Below are 6,680 nucleotides of genomic sequence, written 5' to 3'. Positions count from 1 at the left end.
ACACTCAGGCTTCTCTGTTCCGGGTCTGCTGGAGTTTGCTGGACATCCACTCCAGACCCTGTTTGCCTGGGTATCACCAGCAGAGGCTGCAGAACAGCAAAGATTGCTGCCTGTTCCTTCTTCTGGAAGCTTTGTCCCAGAGGGCACCTGCCATATGCCAGCCAGAGCTCTCCTGTATAAGGTGTCTGTTGGCCCCAACTGGGAGGTGTTTCCCAGTCAGGAGACATGGGGTCAGGGACCCACTTGAGGAGACAGTCTGACCCTTTGCAGAGCTCAAACACTGTGCTGGGAGATCCACTGCTCTCTTCAGAGCTGTCAGACAAGGACATTTAAGTCTGCCGAAGCTGCCCCCACATCCACCCCTTCCCCAGGTACTCTGTCCCAGGGAGATGGAGGTTTTATCTGTAAGACACTGACTGGGGCTGCTGCTTTTTTTTTTTCAGAGATGCCCTGCCCAGAGAGGAGGAATCTAGAGAGGCAGTCTGGCCACAGCAGCCTTGCTGGGCTGTGGTGGGCTCTGCCCAGTTTGAACTTCCCAGCAGCTTTGTGTACACTGTAAGGGTAAAACCGCCTACTCAAGCCTCAGCAATGGCAGATGCCCATCTCCCCACCTTGAGTGTCCCAGGTCAAACTCAGATTGCTGTGCTGGCAGCAAGAATTTCAAGCCGTGAATTTTAGCTTGCTGGGCTCTGTGGGGGTGGGACCCGCTAAGCCAGACCACTTGGCTCCCTGGCTTCAGCCCCCCTTTCCAGGGGAGTGAATGGTTCTGTCTTGCTGGCGTTTCAGGCACCACTGGCGTATGAAAAAAAATTCTGAAGCTAGCTCGGTGTCTGCCCAAACAGCCACCCAGTTTTGTGCTTGAAACCCAGGGCTCTGGTGGCATAGGCACCGGAGGAAATCTCCTGTGGGTCTGTGGGTTGTGAAGACCATGGGAAAAGCACAGTATCTGGGCTGGAGTGCACCATTCCTCATGGCACAGTCCCTCACGGCTATCTTGGCTAGGGAAGGGAGTTCCCTGACCCCTTCTGCTTCCCAGATGAGGCAACACCCCACCCTGCTTTGGCTCACCCTCTGTGGGCTGCACCCACTGTCTGACCAGTCCCAGTGAGATGAACCGGGTACCTCAGTTGGAAATGCAGAAATCACCTGCCTTCTGTGTCAATCTTGCTAGGAGCTACAGACCAGAGCTGTTCCTATTCAGCCATCTTGCCAAGTCTATATCAAAAAAACTTATTTTTAAAAAGACAGATATTGGCCAGGTGAAGTGGCTCACACCTGTAATCCCAATACTTTGGGAAGCTGAGGCAGGTGAATCACTTGAGTTCATGAGTTCAAGACCAGCCTGGCCAACACGGAGAAACCCTGTCTCTACCAAAAATACAAAATTAGCCAGGCATGGTGGCAGGCACCTGTAATTCCAGCTACTCAGAAGACTGAGGAAGGAGAATCGCTTGAACCCAGGAGGCGGAGGTTGCAGTGAGCCAAGATCACACCACTACACTGCAGCCTGGGCAACAGAGCAAAACTCCATCTCAAAATAAATAAGTAAATAAATAAATAAAATAAAAAAGACATATTCTAGTTTTGGACATGTTCAATTTAGTGGGCATCATGATACCAGAAAAAGTGAAACACCAAGCCAGAAATAAGAGAAAGCTACATTCTGTTGGTTTTTATCTAGCTACATCCATATTGAGGATGAAGTCTGCTGATATGTCAGTACCCATTCGGTATTAAATAATGATGAGTACATGCCAGGATCATGCTAGGTGTTTCACATGCATTATTTCAAACATATTGATGGATCCGTGTATTCAGTGCATTTTACCTAGCCCCTTTCCTTAAATGTCCATTGGTAAAACATTAAAAACAGTGAAATACACACAAGTGCCGGATGCTAGGAGTGGCACAAGTCATAGCCCTAAAAACTGAACAACTTTTTAAACATATTATAAAGAAGATAGACTTAAAGGATAGTCCAGTTAACCCATGTGTTACTGCCTACATGATAAAAGCTCACCTGAGACAGCCCTAAGGACAAATGAGCAATTAGACTAACACTTATAAAGCAGTGGCAGGGGTCCTGGGAAATAGAGAGAGATCAAAGAGTAAAATAATAAAGGGTAATTCTGATCATGAATTATATGAGGAAGAATTAGCTTCCACTTGATGATAATGATGATGATGATAGCGAGTACAAAGTGAAAAACTAAACACCAACTATCTCTATAAGGCATTACAGAAAGTAAACATCTGTTTTTAAACAAAATTTTTAATCTTAGAAACAAACGGCCGGGCGCAGTGGCTCATGCCTGTAATCCCAGCACTTTGGGAGGCCGAGGCGGGCGGATCACGAGGTCAGGAGATCGCGACCATCCTGGCTAACATGGTGAAACCCCGTCTCTACCAAAAAATAGAAAAAATTAGCCGGGCCTGGTGGTGGGTGCCTGTAGTCCCAGCTACTCGGGAGGCTGAGGCAGGAGAATGGCGTAAACCCAGGAAGCAGAGCTTGCAGTGAGCCAAGATCGTGCCACTGGGCAACAGAGCAAGACTCTGTCTCAAAAAAAAAAAAGAAACAAACTATGGTTTGTTTGCATGCCATTAGAGGAATACCAAATAGCATCACTGTCATTTTTAAGGAACCAAACCACTGAACTTAGGTCACCAAACTACTCTCCCTGTTAGAATGATACAATCATACAAAGACATGGTAATATAAAAGCAATTCAGGCACAGAAGTGGATATCACTATGGACCTCTCCAGCAAGTTCTCCAACTGGCATCTAAATATGAGTGATGTACCATTCGTACTAGCAAAAGACATCCTGGCTTCTGGCTTGGCAAATAATTCCAAATCAACCCTGACCTCTTTATCTGCTCCTGGAAGATTTAATAAATCCCAATATCATCAGTGCTGAAAGAAACCTTAACACACAATGTTAGAAACACGTAACTTTCCCTTTAAAATGCTGTGAAAAATAGAAAAAAAAAATGAGATGAATGAAAACATTCAGCACTTCAAGGAGGAAGAAAGAATGAGAGGAAAAGAGCATAAGTGATTGAGGAAACAAATTATTTCTAGAACAGAAGAAAAAATAAATTTCTAGAAAATTTAAAACTTCCTACATGTAAGAAACTATTTAAAGGGTAACACCTGAGTTCAGAAAAATACTGTCTTTTACCAGAGATATATGGGACGATCATAGGAGAAATAAAATGCTGGCTTATAAAATCACTCACAAAATCATTTAAAAATTTATTTTTATAAGATTGGGGAAATGTGAAACATTCAGATTAGAATATACTATTAAATTAAAATACAAGTCTGTGTGATCCTAATTTTTTTTCCTCACTGCCTCTTTGATTAGGTCTTTATTCAAAAGAAGCTGTTCAAAATGATTTGACTTTTATGGAATAATCAAATTTTAGAGTTTATGCAGCAGGCTTCTTTTCCTCCATAGTAGATCTCTTTTCTGCCGGCTTCTTTTCAGCTGCTGGTTTCTTGGTAGCTGCTGCCTTTTTTCCCACCAGAGGCTTCTTCTGCTTCTTAACACCAACAATGGCCTTCTCTCCTTTCTTACCTAACACAGGCTTCTTGCCTACCACCCCCTTCTCATCTGATTTGGCTTCTAGTGCTGCTGCTGCCGGCTGCTGCCTTACCCATCCAGAGCTTGTGATTCCTGGCCTATCGAAGAATGGTGTTCCGGCGCATGATCTGTGCGTATGGGTTTGGCTTCAACATGATTCTCAGATTTTTCAGTGGGTTCTTTAGGACTTTGCGATGACTCTTTTTGCAAGGTGCTTGAAGGGCTCTCTGGGTCTCTGGGCTTTTTAAGATGCTGCTAAGGTCTGTATTGATCATCTTGTGCATGGGAAGATTGTAGTTACTCTTGAGGGAAGCAGCTTTATCCCAAGTGCCAGAAAATTCATCTAACTTCCAGAAAGCACTTTGAGTCCAAATGCAGAAAAGTCCCACATGCCCACCAGGAGCAAGTTTCAAAATGTTTGGTTTGCTTACACTAAGCATAGTAATTCCAGGGATGTTTCTGAAGGCCTTGACGATACCATTATCCTCATTATAGATGATGCGGGGCCCCTGCGCTGGATACGGTGATGGTTTCTCGTTTTGCCCTTGCTGGATCTCATTTGCTGAGAGGCATAGAACTTTTCGATATCATTCCAGGCTTTAAGTTTCTTAAGACGCAAAACAGCCTCCTTGGTCTTCTTGTAGCCTTCAACTTTATCTTCGACTACCAAAGGAAGTTCAGGACGTTCCTCAATATGATGACCCTTAGACATAACCAGTGCTGGTAAGGCTGAGGCAACCAGGGCAGAAGAGATGACATACCATTTTGGGGTTGTATTCACTCTACTATGCCAATGGAGCCAGGTTTTGGTTGGTGCAAACATTCGGCCTCCACGACACGTTTCCAAAAGCTCCCTGGCCAGAATGGTGAGTCCCACCACCTCGAACTCTGGGAATTCAAGCTGCAGCTCTGCCAGTACTCCAAGACTCAACACTGGTTTGATGACCTGCTAATTCACTGACAGCATAGGACTGTCTGTTGTTTTTGCACAAGTTGGTGTGAACAAAGTTCACAATATCTGGTCAAATAGGAGCCTTGAATATGGCAGACAAAGTGACATTTTTTGCCAGATGACTCTCCCTTCTCAGAGTACGTGACATCAGTGGGCAAGCACATGCCATGGCAGAGAGAGGAGAGAGCCACTGCTCCTCTCACCCCAGCTGCTGCCACTGGAAAAGTGATCCTAATTTTTTTTAATGAAGAAGGAATAGTAAATGTTAGCTATGAATTATCTGCATGATAGGATTATAAGACATTTTGATTTCCTATTTTATAATGTCCTGTTTTTTCCTATACCATGCAGTTAATATATTTATAGTTAGAAAAAGTTAATAAATACTAATGTTAAAAGATAAGAGACTCCATCAAGGAGAGGATTCTCTGACACCAAGATGTCCTTGGTAGGGGAGAAATCATTCAGATGACTTTATGGCACCCATAAAGTCAACCCTAAGACCAGGATATCAACTAAGAAATCATTAACTCCCAAAAAGAGTTTAATCAAAATGTTCTGAAAATTATTAAGTCATTTTGAAACTAACCTTTTAAGATGTTTTGTAATGTCCATACATTAAAAATACAACACAGCAAGATCTCTGACTTAAAGGTAAAGGAAATACAGTGTGGCTTTAGTCCCAGGTGCAGGTTTGGGTACAGGATACAGGTGCCTGAGAAGCAATGTGTATGCTCTGCACAGAAGTAGATAGCTGAGTCCCCAGTCTGGGTGTCTGCAATGCGCAGAGACAGATGTTTATCCTTCTTATTCAATAGAACAGTGAGTCTTTGGTCTTGTTTCAGGTCCATATTTGAAAAAATATATGTCAGCAACTGGAGACCTGCTCCAGGTTCTTGCTTATACCAATATAAGTAGGTGGAGGAGCTGTCTGTGTAAGTGCAGTTTATAACAGAGCTGTCTCCCTCTTGGACACTCAGGAAAAGAGTCTGCTCCACATCCTCTCCTCTACTCATACCTGTGCAAAAGGAAAAGTCAGACAATATCATCAGGTCATCATTCTCTAGAGTTTGCTTTTTTATTTTTTTCACTGTAGTAACTTCAGGCATTCTGGAAAAGACCAGATGAGACTCCTCCCCAGACTTCTAATGAATATTTACTAAACACTCTGTTCCCCAAAAGCTCTCGACTTACAGTCCAGCTGCAGCCACAAAAACAGGAACAAAGATCCAGTAAGTGTCTTCATTGTTCTCCCCACTGGGACCTGCAATCTCCAGCCAAGAAAGCTATATTATCAAGTATCTCTTCCTTTCCTCCAAAGCACTATGGTTTCTTAAACTGTCCACAGAGGCATCTGCTTCTGTCATCAGCCTACTCACAGAAGTCAACCAGAAGGATCCTTTCATACATTCTACATGAGCAGAGAAGCTCTGCCACCTTGTGGTCAGATCCCCAAACGCTAAACCAGCTATCTTGTATCTGTGGGAGATTCTGGCACATGAAACAGCAGAAGGCCAAATAAAGTAAATTCCAAGTGTACCTCCAGTCAGAAATTATGTGGATTAGCAGACAGAAAAAGTGCAAATGTAGGTTTTAGAATTCCATTTTATCTTCTCAGTACACTACTGAATCATGTTAAATATATTTGAAGAAGTTAGAGGTTTTTCATGTTTATTAATGTCAGTCTACTTGAAATTAAGAAAATGCCATGATTCAGTCTACAAAGCTACCGAGGCATAAAACGTTTCCTCCTTATCCCTCTACTATTTTTTGAGTTTGCCAGAAAATCAATCAGCCAATTAACCATCCTGTTTCAGCACTCACAGAGGAAAACTCTTTCTGAAGGTAGCATTTAAGCACAAAAATTGGAGTAAGACAGGTTCACTAAATATATCAGATGCATCCTATTTCAGGCTCTGCTCCTCCAAACCTGGCCTTGTTTCTGTTCTTGCCATTCCCAGGAAATTGACAGTGCCAGAGGTCAAAACATGAGTGTTGTTTTCTTCAAAATGACTAACTTATACAATAAAAGATAAAAGGAGGGAGAAAGGCTTACATGAGTTAATAATATTGGTCTAATGAAAGGGAAGAGTTTAGCCTATAGATTGTGATGACAAATCTGACATGCACTCTGAAATATT

General features: G+C 42.9%; 1 pseudogene; it reads right to left on the bottom strand.

The window, feature by feature from the left end:
* Positions 1-3,372: 3,372 nt before the first annotated feature.
* LOC100449793 (large ribosomal subunit protein uL4-like) lies at positions 3,373-5,785 on the bottom strand (annotated as a pseudogene).
* Positions 5,786-6,680: the final 895 nt, after the last annotated feature.

This window comes from Pongo abelii, chromosome 15, assembly GCF_028885655.2.
Source record: "Pongo abelii isolate AG06213 chromosome 15, NHGRI_mPonAbe1-v2.0_pri, whole genome shotgun sequence".
NCBI classification, from domain to species: Eukaryota; Metazoa; Chordata; class Mammalia; order Primates; family Hominidae; genus Pongo; species Pongo abelii.
Note: the sequence above shows the minus strand (reverse complement) of the source record. Positions and strands in the feature narration are given on the sequence as shown.